This window comes from Vigna unguiculata, chromosome 2, assembly GCF_004118075.2.
Source record: "Vigna unguiculata cultivar IT97K-499-35 chromosome 2, ASM411807v1, whole genome shotgun sequence".
Lineage (NCBI taxonomy): Eukaryota > Viridiplantae > Streptophyta > Magnoliopsida > Fabales > Fabaceae > Vigna > Vigna unguiculata.
The window spans coordinates 21,181,682-21,205,262 of record NC_040280.1 but is presented as its reverse complement, the minus strand read 5'-3'; the positions used below and the strand labels follow the sequence as shown (position 1 = coordinate 21,205,262).

The window sequence follows — 23,581 nt, the reverse complement described above, 5'->3', positions numbered from 1 at the left end:
AATTTATTATTATATATATATAGATATATAATTTTTTAATTATTAAAAGCTAATAAATATATATAATAAATGCTAATAAATGTCATATAACAACTTCATTATATTCAGACTATCAATATACAACAGAGGGTTGATTTTATTATTTATTTAAAAATGTTATTAATTTTGTCTTCAGAATATTTTAATCAATTTATTACTGTTATTATATATATATATATATATATATATATAATTATAATTATAAGTGATATATTTATTGAAAGTTAATTAAATTATACTAGCGTAAACACAGGCGCTATCGCGCCTGTGTGTACGTATTTTTTGAATAATATTAGTAATTGATGATATTGTAATGTTATTAAGTTAATAAACAAAATAAAAGTATATTTATAAAAAATAAAGTAAAATGTATGGAGAAAATATGAGAAAAATAACTATTGATGGATAGTAGAAGAAGAGAGAAGAAGGAGATAAGTAAATAGTTTTATAAAAACTTGTAAAAGTAACCGTTACTTTTTAAAAATTTAATAAATAATTAAATTGTAAAGGGTAAAGTTGGAATTATGGAATATGAACACAAAACAGGAAATCTCCTTTATATATAGTTATAGATATAGTATTATACATTTTGTATGACATTGATGATTATATACATGAAATGAAATGTTTGACTTTATTATTCATGTTATTAACTTGACTTTAAATATTTTAATGAATTTATTATATATATATAGATATATATAATTTTTTAATTATTAAAAGCTAATAAATATATATAATAAATGCTAATAAATGTTATATAACAACTTCATTATATACAGACTATCAATATACAACAGAGGGTTGATTTTATTATTTATTTAAAAATGTTATTAATTTTTTCTTCAGAATATTTTAATCAATTTATTACCGTTATTATTATTATTATTATTATATATATATATATAATTATAATTATAAGTGATATATTTATTGAAAGTTAATTAAATTATACTAACGTAAACACAGACGTCTGTGTATTTTTTGAATAATATTAATAATTGATGATATTGTAATGTTATTAAATTAATAAACAAAATAAAATTATATTTATAAAAAATAAAGTAAAATATATGGAGAAAATATGAGAAAAATAACTGTTGATGAATAGTAGAAAAAGAAAGAAGAAGGAGATAAGTAAATAGTTTTATAAAACTTGTAAAAGTAACCGTTAATTTTTAAAAATTTAATAAATAATTAAATTGTAAAGGGTAAAGTTGAAATTATGAAATGTGAATACAAAAGAGAGAATTCTCTTTATATAGTTATAGATAATAAATGCTATTTAATAAATAATAAATACAACTATTAAATGTTTTGTATTAATTGTCATATAATAAGTAATAATAACTAAAATCATAAATGAGAAGAAAGAAAGTATTATTAATTTCTTTTTTTTAGCATTCATCACTATATACATAGTATGTTAGACTTTATTATTCGCCTAAAAACCTTGAATATTTTAATGAATTTATTATATATATATATATATATATATATATATATATATATATCATGTTATTGTGTTGGGTAATAATTGTGAAAAAGATGATCAATATATTGGGCTTTGTCTTGTATTTGTTGAGTAGTCATGTTAACTATAAAGTTAGACGGAAATCCAACTATACGAAAGCAAGATTTGGAGTTGGAGAAACAACTTGAGCTTATTAATAAGCCTCCTGTCAAGAGTATTTATGTATGTCTCAACTTTCTAATATTTCATGATATGCTTCCTTTAGTTAATATGACATGGTTTAATAATTTTATTTTTAAGTGTTTTATTTTGGAATTCATAGACAGAGTTTGGCCGCATTGTTAATTGCATTGACATTTATAAACAACCAGTATTTGATCATCCTTTACTAAAGGACCATAAGTTGCAGGTATATAATAAAACCTTCAATTACAAAGAAATTTTACTTTCATTTTCTTTCCAATATTTTGGGTTAACTTTCGGCCCTTCTTCTACCATGTTTTCCATGCTTTGAAATTTTGTTTCTTTATTTCTATAATTTTAGAGAAAACCCAACTTTCAAAATGTGACTGGAGAGTCAAGACGGAAACATTTAGGAACTATATCCATGTTTGGATTGGGTAAGGATGAATGTCCAATGGGGACCGTTCCTATACTGAGAACAACAAAAGATGATCTTATTAGAGAAAAATCATTATTTAACGATCATATATTGGTTCAAGACCTTCCTGGTGTTCATGTAAGATCTTTTTATAAAAGTAGTTTAAAACATTGGTACCTTTTTTTCTTAATTGTAGCATCTAATTCTTTACATTTGGCTACTTCTTCAAATATATTGAATTTTTTAGCTTGCAGAAGTTTCCCTTAAACCACATTTTGGTCCTTATTATGGAGTCGGAGGTACAAATAGTATTTATAATCCACGACTTGATACCAAGCTTCAAATCTCCATGTCTCATTTATGGGTTCAAAATGGTCCCAAAGAATCCACTAACAAAATCTCATTAGGATGACATGTGAGTTGAATTTTTCACAAATTTGTGTGTGTGTGTGCGTGTGTTTGTGTGTGCGTGTGTGTGTGTATGTGTGTTTGTGTCTGTGTGTGTTTGTGTGTGTGTGTGTGTATTGGTCTATGTCTGTGTGTCTATGTTTATGTTTGTTTGTGTGTTTGTGTTTGTGTCTGTGTGTCTATGTATGTGTGTGTATGTGTGTTAGTGTGTGTGTGTGTTAGTGTGCCTGTGTGTGTAACAATATTCTAATTAATTTAATACAATACTATCAGGTGGTTCCGCAACTATATGGTGATTATGCATCCCATCTTTATGCCTCGTGGACGGTAAGAACATATCAATTACATTTGGTTTATAATTACTTAGTTTACAGAAATGAGACATATATGTGATCCCTTAATAAGTCTTTCATGGTTATTGAAGGATATTTTATTTCTCTGTTCAATTTCGTGTATAAGGATATAATTAAGCCCTTAGTATAGTTCCTAAATAAATTTTAATTAATTAATTTATCATATTAATATCATTATTCAAAATTTGATATGGGGTTAAAAATTTACAGTCGGACAACTACAAGAAGACAGGATGTTACAATACTTGATGTACAGGTTTTGTTCAATCTAGCAAAGAAATTTACCTTGGTGTACCCATAGGCCCCACATCTCATTATGGAGGACCAACTTATGTGTCTATCTTTTCTATTTCTCAGGTCATAATCATTGTATTTAATTTTCACTATAATAAAAAGATAGAACTAGATTTAACTCGTATGTGATTAATATGTTTTGATTTCTTGAATACACTTTTTTAACTGAATTCGTATAATGATAAAAATACATATTTTATGGTAGACACAATTAACACTAGGTGCGACATATTTATTTTTCATAAAAGTTTGTGTGTTTTCAAGATCCAGTGACAAAAAATTGGTGGATAAGTATAGACAAAAAGTCTATTGGATATTTTCCAGCAAAATTGTTCTTGAACATGAGTTCAACAGATCAAGTAGGGTGGGGTGGAAGAACAAGAACTCCTCCTGGTACTCATAGTCCTGAAATGGGATATGGACATTTTCCTCATGATAATATTCTTTCTCACGCTTGTTACTTTAAAGAAACGTGGATTCAAGATAATGAAAGAAAATCTCATGGAGCTAAACCATATGAAACTTTTTCCTTCACTGATAATCCTAGTTGTTACGATGTTAGATACTACGGAGATGACGGATACCCAGAGGGTTACCTTCTCATGTTTGGAGGACCAGGTGGTAATTGTAGCAATTAATTTGCTTCTCAATTAAACTTTATACGAAGTTAAGAAAAATTATTATGATTTCGAATAAACTTCTTTTAAAATATTTATTTTTGCAATGTCAAAATAATATTGTGGTTATTAAATTTTAATATAATTATTTTATTATATAAAATTAAATAATATTTTTATTATCAAATGATATTTTTATTAATTTTTTATTTTTAGTTTTTGTAATATATTTTAAGTATGATCAAATATTTTAAAGTATAATTTATTTATCATTGACATTTTACCTAGTATAAATGAAATCAATTTTTATTAAAATCTAACTTGAATATAACATAAATTACCATTTAATATGTGTGTAGAATGATCTTAGATGTTGAACATGTAGAACAAAATAGGTGATTGAAAAAATATATTACATTTTACTTGCAGATAAATATATAAAATTATTGGAAAATAATTGGTAAAAATTTATTATTTGATTAAAATTTAATGTTGTATGATAGGTAGCGAGAACATTTGAGAATTATGAATAAGTTGTCAAGATTAATAAAGTTCATGAACCTCTATTTTCCTTTATTAAGTTAGATTTGAAAAAGATATAATATATATATATATATATATATATATATATATATATATATCTTTAAATATATAAATAAGTAAATTTATATACATATAAATACTTTGTCGATATTTCTGTGAAAAAAATATAAAGTTGAATACTTTGGGAAAGGAAATATTTAGTCAACGAAAGATAAAAATAAAGGTCAAATGTTAAAAGAAATAGAAAAAAAATTTATTTAAAATTATTAACTTTAAAGACCTAAACGGAAAAAACTCAAGAAAAAGAACATGGAGTTAAAGATATCAATGAAAATGGGGTTCTCTCTTGATAGTTGATCACAAATCGAAAGATCATGCAAAGGAAGGGAACATCAAGAGGCATTTCGAGCTTTGTATCAATTCTTGAAGAACTTTGTGTTTACTTTTGCTAGAGTGATGTTTAATATTCAGTGTAAACAATTGATATTTTCTATAGTGATTTGTATGTTTACTTTATTAACATTATTTTTTAATTAATGTTTAATTTTTATTACTCTTATTGTGATTCAATATATTTTGAAATTTGGATTGTTTTAGTTTCATTTGAATTTTGGATTAAATTGTAAATTGATTTGATTTGGATATGTGTGAAAAAAATACAATGAAAGGCACCAACATGACAAATTAAAAAAATAAAATAAAATCAATATATATTACCCACAGATGAAGGTTTATATGTATTATTCATAGAAGTTGAGCAGTAGAAAATTATCCATGGATGATGATTCGTATGTATTATCCACGAGTGGTGGTCCGTATGTATTATCCACGAATTGATATTTCTCACGGACCAAATGTCTGTAGGTAATTTGTAAGACCCGAGAAAATTAAATAGTTATTTAATTAGTTATTTAATTAGGACAGGTAATGAGAACATTTAAGGTAATAAATGTGAGAAGCTATGATGTGGAAAAGTACTAACTCATGTGGTTGAGAGTACTTTGGTTGTGTGAGAGGACTTAGGTTTGAGTCCTATGTATGTCAATTATGTGTTATTTGAATTATGCATTTTGTTACATATTGAATGCGTGACGTGAGGGTAAAATTGCTAAATCTGTATGAGTTATCATAAAGGTGAAATGGCTGAACTAGTTGCACTCTTGACTTGGTAACTGATTGGTGGTGGGTTCGAGTCTTGCCAAGAACCAAAATAGATGTTTTGTTTTTGAATTACTTTTATTTTTTTGCATGGCATTGGAGAGGCATAGGAAAACCCTAGCTGCAGAGGGAGGTATTCGAATGGTTGAAAGCTTTATTCCAAGGGTAGTTGTCTAGTCATTAGGCACCTCAAAAACTCATTTTTGATTACAATGGGAAGGGGGCACTTAAAAGGGATATAATTGTGAGAGAGAGAGAGAAAGAGAGAGAGAGCTGGAAACTGAGAGTGAACTGGGCAGCGGCGTTTTTGTGGTTAGGCACGAACAGTGGAGAGAATTGAGGGTGGAAGATAGTGTGAGAGTGCAAGAGAAGACTCGAGGAAGGTTCGGGTTAGTGAAAACATCAAGGATTCGAGTGAAGAGCAGGAAATCCAAGTAATGGGAGTTGTTTTCGCGTGCTATTAATAGTATACACCATGTTGTGCCTTGTATGATCGTAATTGCATGAATTCTCTGACTGGTATGCGCTGTTTTCGCATTTTCTGGGTTCTGCCCAGAAACCGCCTGGCGGGCATGCATGTGTCGCAGGCGGTTCATCTGTTTGCTCATCATCTGGGGTTTCTGGTTGCTTAAACCGCCTGGCAGGGATGAATATCCGCTAGGCGGCGCGTCAGTGTTGCGTTTTCTATTGAATTGCGTTCTGTGCAGGGTCATTGAGACTTCTGATTATGAGTTTATGTATTGATAGTATGAACTGGTTAGAATTGGGGTCTGATGGTGCTTGGGAATACCTTTATATGTTAACAAGGATGGAGTTGGGTTATTGGGATGGTAGAACCCGAATTGAGTTATTAGGGTTCATGGTGGGTACGAATTTGAGGATAGTATGTCAAAGGAAATTGGGTCAGTAAATTAAGTATGATTAGTGTGTGATATTCTCTGTGTAGTATAGATTGGATTCTGGCCAATTTGGCTCATTGCAGGTGCAGCAACCTGGAGATTTTCCTGGGTTCTGATATGCCGCCTGGCTGCGTCTAGCCTGCTGCCAGGCGATGACGGGGGCAGTGGCGTAATGCGTGTTGTTTTCGAGTGGTCGTGAGAGGAGAGGCTAAGAGGGATATAGGTAATTACAGGAGGACACAGTAAGGAATAAAATACTTAGGTAAGAGAGCATGGAAATGGAAAGAGGTTGATAGTATGTTCATGCGATGGGTTGTTGAGAGTTGTGTTATTTAAAGGAAGAAATCGAATAACTTTAGTTAATGGATCAAGATTTGAAAGCTTAGAATTCTGCATAATTGTTGTTAAATACCCTTGATGGTTAGTTGTGGGCTTTATGTGTTTTGGAGATTTGTGAGCTTAGATGTAAGTCATGTGATTATGTAATGTTGTGTGGAACAAGATGCATGGCAGTAGAGTGTGAGATAAGTATGATGAGAAGAGGGTTGATAATGTTTCTGAACTGTGTGATTTTGATAGAGAATGGAGTGTGTTGTTTACTGCAATGGTGATACACCGTGATAGAGTAACGAGAGAAAGTGCCTAAATGTCTCTATTTTAGGTACAGGAGCTATACTTGGGAGGGTATAGGGCTGGAAATTAATAACTCTGATAGAACAAGTGTGCAGTACCTTCTAAAGCATTCTAGAATTGAATAATTAACCACTTTGGGTGCCAAAACCAGTAGTAGGGAGCTACTGGTATGGCGCCTGGCAGTCCACTGAATACCGCCAGGCGATAACCTCAGTAGGAGATAGTTATGCCTTGAGTGGCGCCTGGCGGCACGGTGTGTTCCGCCAGGCGGTAGCGGTCAGACAGTGGCGCTGGAAGGGCTCTGGCGCCTGGCGGTGAGCTGGTACCGCCAGGCGGTCTGGAACAGTTTCGCCTAGCGGCGTGTGGGCCGAGCCAGGCGAAAATGCTGTTGTTCTTGCTTTCTTGGTGTGTTGCTTTTAGTTAACGATGATGCTTTGTTTGGATCGGGAGATGCTGTGTCATGAGCGGGTAGGTTCATGGATGGTGGAGGACATGTGATGATATGAGCGGGAAGGTTCATATCCAGTTACTCTCACGTGGGGATACGAGCGAGGTAGGTTCGTATGTGTCATGCTCACGTTGAGAGATGCCACGTGCAGGGAGGTACGTGGCTGGTGGATCACATGTGTTGGACTACGGACGGGTAGGTCCGTAGAGCAGGACTACGAGCGGGGAGGTTCGTAGAGGTAGGACCACGAGCGAGCAGGTTCGTGTGAGCATCATGTTCCCGAGTCCAAGGCTAACTAATAGTATGATGTGAAGACTGATAAGTCTTAGGGTTAAGGTCTTGGCCAAGAATTATGTACAATGAATAAGATGGGTATATGATTTATCTTATGTTTTATATGCTTGTTATTTTATTTTCTCAGCTCACCCTTTCTGTTTGTGTGTGGCGATGATCGTGTAATTCGTTACACGGGAGCAGATGTTGATACAGGTGGTGCTGAGGATGTTCAGATGGCGGAGTGAGGGCTAGCGTGGGATTAGAGCTAGAATTTTCTCTTACATGTATTACTTTATGTTTTTATTATAAACACGAATAACGAGAACTTGTAACACTTGACTAATTATGTTATAAGTTTCAGCGCGTGTTTTCATGAAATTAAATTTTCCTGCGTTGGGATTTTTATCTAGATGACTATTAATATATTTATCTCTTTTATTATTTATATTTTTAGTAATATTCCCTAGGGATGTTACATAATTTACCTACTAGCTGATCACCTACGAATCTTGTGTTGTCGGTAGTCCGTGGATAATTTCTGATTACCCACGGTTTTTTTTCATTATCTACGAATTTTAGCTGTAGATAAATACAAGTTTTTTTGTAGTGTCATTTCAAAAATACATTGTGGTGGTAAGGTTTGATTGCAAAAACGGATGGTGAAAAGATCTACTCCAATGCATGAGAGAAAAAAAAATTACATGTCTTATGTTTGGAGAAACTAAAGCATTAATGATTTATGAGAGAAAACAAAATACTAATCGTTTGGGGAAGGTGATTCAACAATGTATTCGAAAAATTAGATCAATTTAAAAAGATAGAGATACACATTTGTAAAGCTAATGCGGAAAAAGGATTAAGGACTAACTTTCGGTTATTGTCACTGTCATGAGAATCTTTTAATGTGCTCTTTTGTTTCAAATCTTCACTCTCTAAACTTTGATGGTATAGGTATACGGTAGACGAGAGCATATTTTATGACCCAAAAAGCACAAAGCACATGTGAAACTTATAGCTTTCTATTCCAATTTTTATCATCAATCGCTTATCATTTTCAAAATCAAACGGTACCACAGCAAAATTTAGGAGTTAAGGAATATTTTGGACCGTACAATTCTTTTTCTTGAGTAAGTTCATTTTTTACTTTTTTTTTGAAACAATATGTTTTCCTCTTGTATGTGATTTTTTTACGCTTTAGGTATATCTTTATGATCATAAAATCATGCTCTAATTGTTGATCAAACTCTCTTTGTGTAAATAGAGCTATTTTATCTTTTGAAGTTGTATAATTACTAGTGCAGTTTCATGTTTAGACAACGTCCTATATGTCTCAATTATCGTGCAAATGAGGCAGATAGAGATGCGGTGGCATTTTTGTGATTTAAAACAACTTTTATGCCTCGGTTTACCAAACAACCGAGGCCTATGAATGTTTATGCCTCAGTTATATTCTCAACCGAGGCAGTAATGTCTCCAAAAACTCCAACTTTGCTTTTTTAAAATTTGAAAATAATGAGACAGTTTTATGCCTTGGGTCCCACTAAACCGAGACATATAAATGTTTACTGTAGCGGGCTATTTCACCCGAGGCCTATAAGTGGCAGAATTTTTTCACATGCCTTTTTTTTTTGTTATTTTGTGTGAGAATATGCCTCGGTTATGCTTTGAACCGAGGACTATTCATGTTTATGCCTCAGTATCAAATGAACCGAGGTAGTAAAGCTAGTTAGGTTTTAAAATCCCAAATCGCAACATTGTTCCAGCGTCTTCAACCTTCGAAAAACCAATGCTGGTTTAGTCCCAAATTGCACCACCAGTGTTTTGCCCCTCCACCGTACCGGTTGGCCATCCAATTGACCGTTCTTGTTGCTCCTCCGTTGCCATTGTGAATCTCGCCCCTTTGTACAGTTCATTTTTACGTTTTTTTTTTCGTTTTTAATTCAGCTCTATCACTTTTTTTTTGCGTTTTTTTTTTGTATGTGGTTGAATTTGGGTGCACATTGAACTTACTCTGGATCCTGAGCAACACCTAGAGCAATCCGGAGACGGTGAACCCATGATAGAGGTTCGCATGCCTTACTGTGAAGGGCGTCATTTAGAGTGCTACGATGTTGGGGTGCTTCAGTTGGGAAACCGTGCAAATGACGTCCTAGAGCTTTTCCTCTTCTTTGAAAGACATTTGTGCCATGTTTATCTTCTTCATGGCAAATATCTTCAACAAAAAAGAACATGTAAAAACATGTTATATAGTTTGAAAGCAGCAATTTGAAACCTGAACGTGATAACTCAAGCTCTGCTAGAATGTTGGCTTCACTGAAGTAATTAGTAACTAACTTCACAGAAAGTATATTCAATTTTTTTTTAATTTCTGATACCCATTTGGCCTCGGTTAGGCAGAAACTGAGGCAGTAACTATCAAATATGCCTCGGCAGTATATGCCTCGAGTGTGCACCCGAAGCCAAAAGGTGAAAATAACCGATGTCATTTCCCTTCCCTGCACTAGTGAAGGGAAAAACAATATTAGGAATCTACTTTAAGATAAGGGAAGCTAATTATTTAGAAGGTGTTAATTTTCTTAAAATATTGAGTCTTGATTTTGAGATTTAATTTGGGGTATTCATAATTTTATCTTTTACTAAATAGGTGAAATGTGACAAATTTATATTAGAAAAATTATGATAAAGAGTAGAAAAATTGATTCTTTTTACAAGAGGAATGTTTGTGATGAAGATGAAAAAAATGCATTTACGTCATCTAAACTTGAAAAACTTCACCATAATCCAAAAATTAAAGAAAATGAAAAACAACTCTATAAAGTTCGTAAAGATACATATAATGGATTTGAAAATACTTTAGAACGTGATTTGGGTAAATGTCCTCAAATTGGACAATACCCACCAAATCAAATTGAGGTACGAATGACTTATCTAAAATTGAGTCCATATCAAATGCATCTAGAAAATCATTTGTTGTCTAGTAAAGATGGGTTATCCAAGAAGATTTTAATACACATGATTTAGCTTATTTCCTTCATGGTTAGAGTATTCGGTATTCGCCATTAAAACATACCGCATATTATTTTGAATCAAATTTTTTCATTGTTACATGTAATTGAGTTGATTTTCATTAAATTATAATTAGCATTGAGTTGATTGTCATCAACATGTTTTATCTTTTTTTAAGTGTTTTTTATAGGTTTTAAAAGTTTTTATAGCAAGCACTATAATAATCTATATTGCAAGGGATGTTACAATAAACTTCATTTCTGATTCAATTATTCCAGATTTTAGAAGTTACTTATAGTAATTTTTGCTGGTTTTTAATATATGATTGTTGATAATAAACTTTATATTACACTTCTATATATATATATATATATATATATATATATATATTATCATATTTTTTTTAGATTCTATTATCGTACGTGCTTGTTTTGAATAGAAAAAATAATATAAAAAAATAAAATTTTTTAATATAAAAAAATGATTTATATATAAAAAAAATAATTTGGCCTACCTACAATTTTGATCAAAGTTCCGTCATTGTATTCAAGGATTGACAAAGTGAAACAATTGATTTAAACAGGAGTGAGGAAGATAGTGCCTCAGTTGAATTTTTTAATTAAAAAACAGAAAAAGTAATATCACGACCAGTGCTTTAATTTAGATATACAGAAAGTACTAATATTAATTAATTTTACAGGGAAGAGATGAGAAAACCAAAATAAAAAGGAAATATAAAACAGTTCAAAAAATTAATGAGAGGGAAAAGGTAGATAAGCAGAACTATATACAAGATTTGTGATAACTAATAATTTTCAAAAGTAAAGAATGACAAGGACCCTCGATTGTGATATTGATGAGCAAAAGAACTTTAAAGAATAGTATTAGGAAAAAGGTTGAGTTACAAAACATGAATTTAATTTGTCTTCTGCATGTAACTTGATAATGTTTAATGGATAATCAAGAGGACCAAATCTAGCATATAATAACAAGACCTACCAGTCAAGTATAGTTATATAAAATATCAAATGATAATCAGTAAATCGATGCAAAGTATCACGTTCAAACAGACCAATTAAAAATCCGTGTCACAAGATCAAGGACAAGAACATAAAATTCATTGCACATCAAATGATTCAATTCAAAACATGAGTCAAGTATTGTGTTCAAATGAAACATGAGTCAATTTGGAATGACCATGATAGATATGGTATTGTGTACAAAAGAAGGGGAGAACATGTGAATTATACAAGATTCAAATCCAAATCCTTTCTACACCATCCAACATGTTCAACCATTTGAGTTACCATTACTCCTTGTGAAGGACAAAGGTTATAAGTGCAAAAAATGTCAATTCAAATATTCTTAAACATGTGGATGGGAAAACTTTTTATGATAGGTTCTTTTTATATATGAAGAATGTGTAATTTGATTGAATAAGTTAGGATATTATTACCTTCCAAAATGTTCAAACGAGATGAAGAGCTGTAATTTTGTCACCTAGCTTATCCTTCCTAACCTGAAATTGATAAGAGGAAGTCATATATCATCACCTTTTAAGAAAATAATATTAAGAAATCAAATACGAGTCAAGTATACATGCATTCAAAATAACTTTGAATATAAAAAGTCATTACCTTTAAGAACAAATTTATTATTAATTATTTTTTCAACTCATGCATTTGAGTCATGAATATCATCATCTAAATGGTTTGTAGCCAACTGTACATATTCATTATCATTACAAAAATATATAGTAACATACTAACTTTTATAACTTCTCTCACAACCTGATGTGTCATTGCTACTTTCTATTTTTTTTTTTTAATTTTATTTTAAAATGCACATTGGCTTTGTATGAAAGGCAAAAGTGTTTCCGCTTTCTATTTCATGCTTGAATGGTAGCGGGAGAGGCATGAAGGGAGAAACCCGTGAGTGTCGTTATTGAAGTGGAGAACACGTTTTCGTCATCCTCAACCACGACAGACAAACTATTGAAAAGATGATCAATCTTGTTGAATCTTTATTCTTCCTCTTGTCACTGTTCATTCTCAAACCCCATTTTGTCATTCATTTTTTGTATTGGTGTTGTTCATTGCAAGTGTGGGTTTACCCATTAGTGGAAACCTTCGTGCGTTGTGCCTCCATATCCATTGCCTTGAAAATGAGCCATCCATTTTTGGTGTAGTGGCTTGGTAAGCTTCGTCGCGTTAGTGTTTGGGGTTTTTTTCTTTGTCGTCGAAGTTTATTGGAGTCCCTTTTTGCAGAGGAAGTTGTTTTTGAGTAAAGTTATTTTTTTTTTCTTTTTGCATTCTGCTTCTGATTTATACTTGTTTTTGAAGGGGAGGTGGAAGATTGTATTCTGTTGGGAATGTGGGTTGTTGGGAATGTTCAAAACGTATACTATGAGTTAGCACTTACTTAAATATGAGTAAACCAAAATATTGTGCATCGGAAGTGAAGAAGAAATATAGGCACTTTTATTTTTCTTTTCGAAAAGATAAAGAGGGGCAAATTAGACTCATTTGAAGGATTATGAGTATAAAGATTAACTTTATCACATGAACTCAAGGCATAAAAGTGTCACTATTAAAGTTATCGCAAAAAGAAAAAAATTCATGTGCAAGCTGATCCCTGTATGCTACTGACTCTTGACATCCGTGACTATAACAAGTTCAAAATTTGTGTGTATGTGTTTTGGTTTTAATTAAATCTAGCTTTTAATGTTTTTATTCCGAAAGTAAGAAAGTAAATATAAAATTTTGATCCAATATAGAAGTAATCTAAAATTCTAAAATTGTTTCAATTTCAAACATTCTTTAGCATAAAGCTATAGGCATGTGATGCATTACTTATAAATCGTGTTATTAGTAATGAAGGTAATGAAGTTTTGTTTGATTCAATCATGCAATGTGCTATAATGAAATTCATTTTGCGATTTGAAGTCATGTGATTTAGCTAAAAAACAATAATTGGTACAATATTTTGTTATTTAATGTAAAAACTACATAAATTTGTTTCAATTCAAAAATTAATTTTAGATCCAAATTACCTACAGTTCAAAAGACTAAAGATACTCATAATTTATTTAAATTTTTAATATAAAATAATTTTTATAATCTATTAATTAATTACAAATGTTCAAAAGATATTTATTTTTTTAACCACAAATATTAATGTGCATGACAGTCTATAATTAGATAAAACATTCCATTCTGTGAATGCATTTTAATTGATTTTTTAACTTATTGTTCAACATTTTAATAAGAAAACATTTTTTATTCATGGAGATGCAAATAGATAACTTACGCATATAAACGAATACATAAATATTGTATTATTGTATAAATATTTTTACTGGTTTTGATACCGTTATTAATATAATTTATACATTGATTGATTGATACTTATATAATTCATTCTTCTATTTTTTTTATGTAAATATTTGTATTTTATATTAACTATTTGATTTCTATATTGTATTATTGTATCTTTATGAGTCACATATTGTATTATTGTATCTTTACTGTATTATTGTATCTTTATAATTCTCACTAGGGCTGGGCATAATTTACTAAACTATACTAAACTATAGTTAATTGTACTATATTAAACTAAAATATACTAAACTATTCATAATAATAATTGAACTGTACTTTAAGAAACTAAACTTATGTTAAGTTAACTAAGTTAACTAAGTTAACTATTGAACTATAATAGATTGAAAGAGCAAAATACCTCAAATAAAATATTAGTATTAGGATAAGAATTAGACTTATGTATTTTATATCTTACCTTCTATTCTTTCTCTATCATATTGAAATATTTATTTTATTTTGTCTTAAACTTTTTCTTTACTCTTTCTTTGAGAAAAATATAAAATCTTTATAATTAATTTATTAAAAAAAATTATAAATTAATTCAATATCTTATTTTATTTTGAATGAATTTTATTATGTAATGTTATTTTTATGTTATGATTTTACAGAAGTTATTTTTAAAAATTAAATTCTGTGACAACTAACATTTTTATAATTTTTTATTTATATTAAAGTTTTTTGTAAATTAAATATTGAAATTAGTATAATAAATATAAATATTGGTACTAACGTATTTTTTATTTTAAAATCTTATGTAATATTATTTTTTAGTTTTAAAATATTTATTATGTGGCATCAACTTTTTAAAAGAGAATTTATTTTAAAAATTCTTAAAATATTAATTTTAGAACTTCATAAAATTTCTATAACATTTTTCACACAAATATTAATGAATACAAATGTTAAAAAAAATATTAATTTTGAGAATTTTCTAAAATAAATCCTTTTAAAAAGTTTTACGCAACATAATAAACATTGTAAAACTAAAAAGTAATATTACATAAGATTTTAAAATATAAAAAATAAGTTAATACCAATATTTATATTTATTATATTAAAATTTAATATTTTAATTACATTTTAAGTTACGAAAAACTTTAATATAAATAAAAAAATTATAAAAATGTTAATTGGTGTATTGAAGTATGATGTATATTTCAAGTATAATTTTCTAAGCATTTTCAAATTATAAACTTTAGATTATTATTGCGTAGTACAATCATATGTAATTAGTGCAATTCGATTCAAAATAATGTAATTCAGTTCAAAAATAGTGCAATTCAATTCAAAATCAATGCAATCCGGTTCAAAAATAGTACAATTCAGTTTAAAAGGAGTGAAGTTTATTCAAAATCAATGCAATTCAGTTCAAAAATGGTTCAAAAACAGTGTAGTTAAGTTAAAAATTAGTGTAGTTCAGTCCAAAAATAGTGCAGTTTAGTTCTGACGTAGTGCAGTTCATAAAACAGTTCCAGTTCAGTTTATATTATAGTGCTGTGCAGTTCAGTGCAGTTCAGTCCAGTTTATTTTTAAGAATAACAGTTCAGTTCAGTTCATCTGAATTATTTTCCAGTTCAGTGCAGTTCATGCGAACAGTTTTTTAGTTCAGTGCAGTGCAGTTTGGTTTATTTTGCCCAGCCCTAATTCTCACACGTAAAGTGGAATATTTTTCAATTCCAAACCTTTGATATATAATGACAAAATAAAATTGAAACATTAATTATAATTGACATAATGCACGAACTTAATCCAATAGCATTATTGTTATTGAATACAACTAAAAGACCTGTTATTGGTAGAAACATAACCGCACACGAAATCAAATACCAATCAAATCTAATAAAAAGCTTGCAACAATGACTCATGCACTAAGATCCACATCAAAACCAATTCATAAGAAAACACTTTCGAATTACGCACGTATTATTCAGAAGCTTTACTATTTGCGATTAAATTATGCGGTAACAGTTTCCACCAAAAAACTAATTCATGCCCGTTTAGTCTTTGTAACACGCAACTTTCAATTCAATCATGAGGTGCATATTCACTTTTACGTACGCAGCAGCGGCGGAAAAAGGTAAAACCCCTAAATTATATAATTAGGGTTCATCAAAATAAATTGGGAAGCATAAATCTTAAAATCCCTAAATTCTTGATTAGAGTTTATCTAATTAGACATCAACACATAATTGGAAAATCATAAATCTTATAACACATGCTCTGATACCACATGTAAAATTAATTAAGGATCTTTAACATTTATAATTCTCACACGATAAATCATAATAGAGTACTAACCTCGATCCATGAGAGATCCTGTGAATATGTGTTCTTCAATTTATAATCTTGTGTGCTCTTCAACCACGGTTTCCCAATCTATCTTTTTGCCTTTCTTTCTCTTCTCACACGTTCTTGATGGGTTACTGTGAAAAGAACCTTATAGCCAGAGACAAAACCCCAATTCTTTTTATAAACCAACGTCCATCAAGTTGGTTTTATTTTATCTTTATCTTTATTTTATTTTATTATCACTTCCCATAATAATAACCAATAAGTCTGTCTTTATATTTTTATTAAATCACAGTTGGGTCCATCATAATATTTCAAATGAGTCACTAATAGAATTAATTCGTGAATTAATTCTAACATAAATAAGACACTTTTTAACCGTAATAAGACACACAACAAAGCTGCTCCTTATTTTCTTATTTTATATTTTTCTCTATTATTAACTTTATTTATAACACATTATAAGTGTTGTATTCATATTTGGTGGAGAATTTCACGTTCAATCTTAATCAAAATAAATGTAAATTTTATCTAGACATGGAGAATTCCAAGTAACGTAGTGAAGGTATTTTGTATATATACTATGTATCAACTTTAACTCTCTCTCTCATTTTGATATGTCATCAATCATTTATCAGTTAGTAACAAAGTCAAAACTTTACTGTTAGTTTTTAATTTATGGAATTAATGAAGTCAAATTAATTTTTGCCTAGTTAGTAAAAAGTCCAATATTTTTTGAAAAAAATTGAAAATGAACAAGTCTCGTAGGAAGTCCCTAACAAAATGAACAAGTTGCGGTTACAGATGCAGCTTCTACAAAAAGATAACAGAATAAAAGTTTTGTTAATTAGAAATGTTACCATGGAACTTCCCCGATCTCACTTCATCCATGCCCTTTTGGACTCTTTCACTTAATCACACTTCTACACCCTATTGCTATCAAAGTTAACTTCTAATATTGGGTAACTGCGTCAAAAAGGATCATTATTTGGGAAGATAGGATACACCACCATTCATCCATTATAGGCCTTCATCTTGATCCCTTTAAGGTTTAGTCAATAGGCTTATTTAGAAAAGAAACAAAGAAAAAGACTATAATAAATACCAAGATTCATCAACAGAACATTAAAAAAGTTTCTTCCTCCAATTTCATGTTCACAATACCCTTCTCTCTCTCCATCTTCCCTTCCAGCTGATACGTACCCTCCATCTCTCAGTCTTCGTCCTTCACATTCTCTCCCTTTCTTTCTCTTTTAATAAACTTTTCTATTACGAGGCCCATTTTCCTTAATTCTTCCATAAGCTCGAATGAAGATTCTGTTTCCTTGTTTACCTCACAGAAAGACCACGACGAGGGCACACAATGAATCTCACGCAAGCCACAATATATCAAAGATTATGTGGTCACAGGTTCCACTCACAAGTGCAAAATTAGCTTTTCATGCCTATATATATTATATCTGTTTAAATTCGTTAAGTATAAAAGGAGAGGCAATGGTGATTTAGTGGCAGTTTTTAATATTGAAGAAGACTATCTATCCCTATTCTGCACTATAAGAGGTATATAATATTGAATATTTTCTCTCAGTCTTGGCACTTCCCACAACTGACGTTTTGTGCTTCACAATCCATTTATTTCTTCAGAATTTTGTTTTAATTATTTGTTGAATTACAAAACTAATAATATTATTAGTTATTACGGTGAAGAAGTCTACTGCAGCACCACAACACAAACCAACAACCAGTGCCCCACACACGTTAATTTGAACAAAATAAATGAAGGGTAGTTTTGATTATTTGCAAATAACACACTCTCCTGCACATTCCTTCCTTCTATTACCTTCAAATTTGCAGAAACGAATAAACTTCTTCCTGGCAAATCTTTCTCTATAAATAGTACAAGACTGGAAGCGAACACAGCATATTCGTTTTCTTTTTCTCTCTCTTTTTTCACCAATTTCCTCACTTGTTCTGTTTCATTTCTTCACCATGGAGGTTTAGGGTTCAGCTCCTTCTTTTTCTGTTTGTGGGTTTCACCCTCTTTCTGTTATCCTTGGTTTTGTGAGTTGTTGATCTGAATCTGCTGCATATGAAGCTCTGACACGGTGTTGGAGCCGTGTTTCCCCGAGTCGGAAGCGCACCGGACACGGACACTGATATTTGGGTCCGACACGGTCTTTCTTCTGGACGCGCGGAGAAATGAGTACATAAGTGATGTTCTTATATATAATAAATTGTCATAATAAGATTTTAATTCAGATTATTGACAAAATCTAAATGGTTCGTAGCATTGCGTAAATTCCTGAAAGCAAGGAACAAAAGCGAGGAGAATGGGATCCAAAAGAGGATAAGGAAGAAAAGGAAACGAAAAAAAATGCTCTGAAACCATAATAAACAGTGCTAAAAAAAATGTTATTTAAAACTCACAGTAACATCGATCAAAAGTAGATATTGATGGATAGTGACCGTAATGCATTCCAAATTTGTGTGTATGTGTTATTTATATAAGTTACAATCTTTAACTGGACTGCTGCTACTGTATTTAAAACAAATCAGTATTAAATAAAATATTATTTTTCCTCTCTTTATCGTTAACGTGCTTTCACCTACAGTTCTAACTAAAACCAGATCTTCATCAAAGAATTTTCAAGAATCAAGTTTGAGTCTCTCATGCAAGGAGGATTATTGAACATGTGCATTAATGTGCACCAATGTGCATCCGATCTTTATTTAACATGTTATTTATTCAAATTTTTAGGATTTTTTTTTAAATTACTAAGTTATTTTTCAGTTATGTTAGTGGTTATTGTTAAAATTGATCTTCAGTCTTATGGTACTTCAAGCACACTGCATACTGTCTCTATACATCTCTAAGGAAAAATAACTTGATATTGAAATGTTTTGTATTTCCATGAAAGACGAGATTTGTTGAGAGGACAATGATTGTCTGGTTGTCCACCATTACTTCTGTAGTCATGTCTTGGTCCAAGTGCAAATTAATTAATATTTTTCTAAGTCATAAGGCTTGACTTATAATTGTTGTGACTATTATGAATTTAGCTTCAATAATTGATTGTGCAACAATATCTTGCTTTTGTGAATTCCAAGAGAATATTTCCGATCCAAAACTGAAACAATAGTTTGAAGTACTCTTCATGTCATCTAAAGATCCTTCCTAATCACTATTCAAGATGCATACAAGAAATTGAATGACAAAGGCAATGTGGAAGGAACTGTGATTTATAAAAAATTATTGGCCATAAAGGTAATATCATCAGCTCAATGTCTAGCATGGAGGGTCATTCTAAATAAAATACCTACTAAGGAACAACTAAAAAGAAATGGCTATAGATTTGAGAATAAATTGTGTTTGTTCGTTGTGTGGGGAGAGTGAGGAAACAACCAACCATCTATTTTTTGGATGTAGGATGGCAACTAAAGTATGGCAAATGTGTGATATTTGGGTAGGTATTAGTAATGTCACCATAATGAGGTAAGAAAGAATTTTAATAATTTTCACCTAATTGGACTAAATAGAAAAGAAAATATCATTTGGAAGGGAATGTGGGTAGCTATCATCTGAAGTATATGGAATCAAAGAAATAATGTTGTGTTTAGGAAAAAAAAATATAGACAAAGAAGAAATTCTATATTTGGTCCAATTGAGGATTTGGGCATGGATAAGAAGCAAAAATAAAAATAAAAAGCATCATTCTCATATTTTGACTGGTATTCATGTCTTGTGCATTACATTAAAACTTTGTAATAATATGCATATACATGCAATTACATATAAATCATTATTAGACATGTATACAATAGGACATTATGTAGCTAACAGAACTTAGACAATATAGTTTAGAGAATCTTTTTGCAAGGAAATGATTTGCAATAGAAGGCTAACCATGTGGAAAATATGGTAAATCATTTTTATGATAAATTATTCTGAAACAAAAATAGACCAATCTTAAAAGGGAAAACACAAAACCACGAGAAATAGGTTTGCCCTTATGTAATAATTGAAGATTCCCAAGAGTTAGACTAAAATATGATTGGTGGTGTGAAGATATCAACGAATCTTACTGGACTAATATAACATTGGATATGGGGTGAGACTTATGGCTAAACACGTACACAATGAACCTATCACATCCTATTCACTCTAAATTATTGTTGTATTGTGGTGCCTTTATCTTTATGTTGAAGGCGCAAAGAGGCAATCAAATGATTGGTCCAAATTATTTGATTTTTTCACATACACATGCATTTGTAATAGCAGTCTTATTATTGAGATGGAAAACAAGGGAGGACACAATAATAGATGTAGAAATTAACTCTTGGTAGAATATCAATATAGTAGGGATAAAGTATTTCAAAAACAATGTATGAATGTACATAAATTGTGTATAAGGGTTGGAGTACCCTAAGTGTTCCTATTTAAATACATATTTATACCTGCTGATTAAAAAAAATTGTCAAAGTAACCTTGCAACTTGAAATCTTGTGATTGACTGAACTTGACGCCATAATTTAAAGTCCCCTTGACATATATCAACACCCTCTTTGCTGCTTTCAAATGGGATTCTTTAGGACAATTCAAAAATCTTGAAAACACACCTATTTCATACAATATATCAGGTCTTGTTGATGTGAGATAAATTAAGCAACCAATTAAACTTTTGTAGAATGCTTCCTCCACTTTCTGAAACATCATCTTTGCATAACTTCTCCTTTTTGACACATAGGAGTGTTCATACCGTTACAATTTTCCGTGCTATAAACTCCTTCAGGATCTCCTTTGCACATACTTCCTTTTACTAATGAAAATTTCACCATTTTTTTGCTTAATCTCCTTACCAAGGAAAAATGACATTTCTCCTAAATCTGTCGTCCCAAAAACTTGTAGCATATCATTCTTAAACTGCTGAAAGGTACAAAATATGAATACTTTATTATACTCATGTCAATGACGTTGCTTCGAATCCTTTGTTATATCCATGTCAATGACGTTGTTTCTGCTTCTAATATTAAGAAGTCTACCGTTGAAAAGATAATTAACGTGTTTTTAAATAAAGTAATTTTATGAATAAAGTACTTAAAGCATGTGGATTCATATTTTGAAAAAGTAATGAAACTAAAATTAGATTAATATCTATATTCATTCCCTCTTATCACAATTCACTAATTTAAAACTCAAGTTATTAATATTGGTAGATAGCATAGATATGAGTATGTGTGGATGATCGTCTATGTGAGTGCGTGCAGATATGTACGGGTGAATGTATATGTGAGTGCGTGTGGATATGTGCGTGCGTGAATTTGTGTAGGTGTGAACCTGCATGCAAAAAGAATTAAAAATTTTAGATTTTGTAGTTTTTCTTATATTTTTACTTTTGTTTATCATATGGTATAGGTATCATGGAGCGTAGGTGTATATCCTTCCAGAGGAGATATAGAAATGAATTGAGGAGATATAAAAATGTATAAGTATGAAACAGTCATATATTTGATTGTTTATGATGTCTTCAGTTCTATCTACAATAATCAAATCATGTCCTATTGTCTTGAGTTTTATCTACATTTTCATTTACTGTCATATTTTGTCTCTTATTTTTTTCTCATTCATTTTTTCACTTACTATATTAATTATTTGCCTTCTCGATTTTTTTCTCTACTCTACGCAACCACTCAAATCGATGTCAACAACATATTTGTACATTTGAAGAGCAAAAACATAGGAATCTTGAATCACTTGGACGGAAGCCCTAAAGTATAACAACTGCGTTTATATTTTCCAAGAAATCCAAAGTTCCTTCAAGATTAGAGTTTCTTCAAAATTTTAGATTGAATCTCTCAAACTATAACTTTATGTCCAACTGGTACGAACAAATCAACGAACAATTTGTTTGCATCTTTCAATATAATGTGAAACAATGACTACCCATGAACAATAAGTACATCATAGGAAGGAAAATAAAAAGGAACTAACCAAGAAATGAGAGTTGCATAAGCGATGAGTGCGGGAGAAACAATGGTGAGCGTGGGTCACAAAAGAACAACAAGCTCAACTAAAAAAACAACGGTAATAAATTAGGAATGTGTACGTAGGTGTATGTGAATGCGTAAGATGTGTACGTGCGTGCATTTGCGAGTGTAAACCTTACATGCAAAATGAATTAGGAATTTTTGGTTTAATAATTTTTTTTATATGTTTATTTCTTTTATCATATGGTATAGGTATCACGTACGTGTGCGCGAATGCGTGGGATGTGTACGTGCGTGCATTTATTTATGAGTGTAAATCTTACATGCAAAATGAATTAGAAATTTTTGATTTAGTAATTTTTCTTATATGTTTATTTTTGTTTATCATATGGTATAGGTATCACATAGGTGTGGACGAATGCATGGGATGTGTACATGTGTGCCTTTATGAGTGTAAACCTTACATGCAAAATGAATTAGAAATTTTTGGTTTAGTAATTTTTCTTATATGTTTATTTTTGTTTATCATATGGTATAAGTATCACGTAGGTGTCTGTGAATGCGTTGGATGTGTACGTGCTTGTATTTATGAGTGTAAACCTTACATACAAAATGAATTAATTAGGAATTTTTGGTTTAGTAATTTTTCTTATATGTTTACTTTTGTTTATCATATGGTATAGGTATCACGTAGGTCTGCACCCTTTGAGAGAAGATATAAAAATGAAGATGAGTTTTATTGCAGAATATGATTATTAAGTAATCAATCAGTTTCTAATGCAATTCATGAACTGTAAGATGGTGCAATTCTTTATGGTGAAATTCTTTTGTAAAAATCTTGTAGTTGTTGGACAAACAGAATGAATTTCTTGATACACATTCAGTTTCCTTCTTCATCTCCATTTCCATTTTGTGCATGGCAGCTCAAATTCTGTACATTTTTTTATGACATAATATCCTAGTTTTCTTGCAAAAGGCATAGGATCAATGATCAATGTTATATCGCTATAACTTGATAGCTTTCTTATTTTCAATTTTCATTTCCATTGTTAATAATAAAATTGCGTACAACCATTTTACATATTTCAACATTCCATTCTGTGAATGCATTTTAATTGATTTTTTAACTTACTGTTCAACATTTTTAATAAGAAAATATTTTTTATTCATGCAAATAG

The 23,581-nt window shown here is 30.5% G+C and overlaps 1 long non-coding RNA gene across 1 annotated transcript; it reads left to right on the top strand.

Moving 5' to 3' along the window:
• Positions 1–1,588: 1,588 nt before the first annotated feature.
• LOC114174710 lies at positions 1,589–3,371 on the top strand. Its single transcript, XR_003602699.1, has 6 exons — positions 1,589–1,735; positions 1,836–1,922; positions 2,058–2,252; positions 2,362–2,529; positions 2,796–2,849; positions 3,086–3,371. It is a non-coding gene; the product is annotated as an uncharacterized LOC114174710 (long non-coding RNA).
• Positions 3,372–23,581: the final 20,210 nt, after the last annotated feature.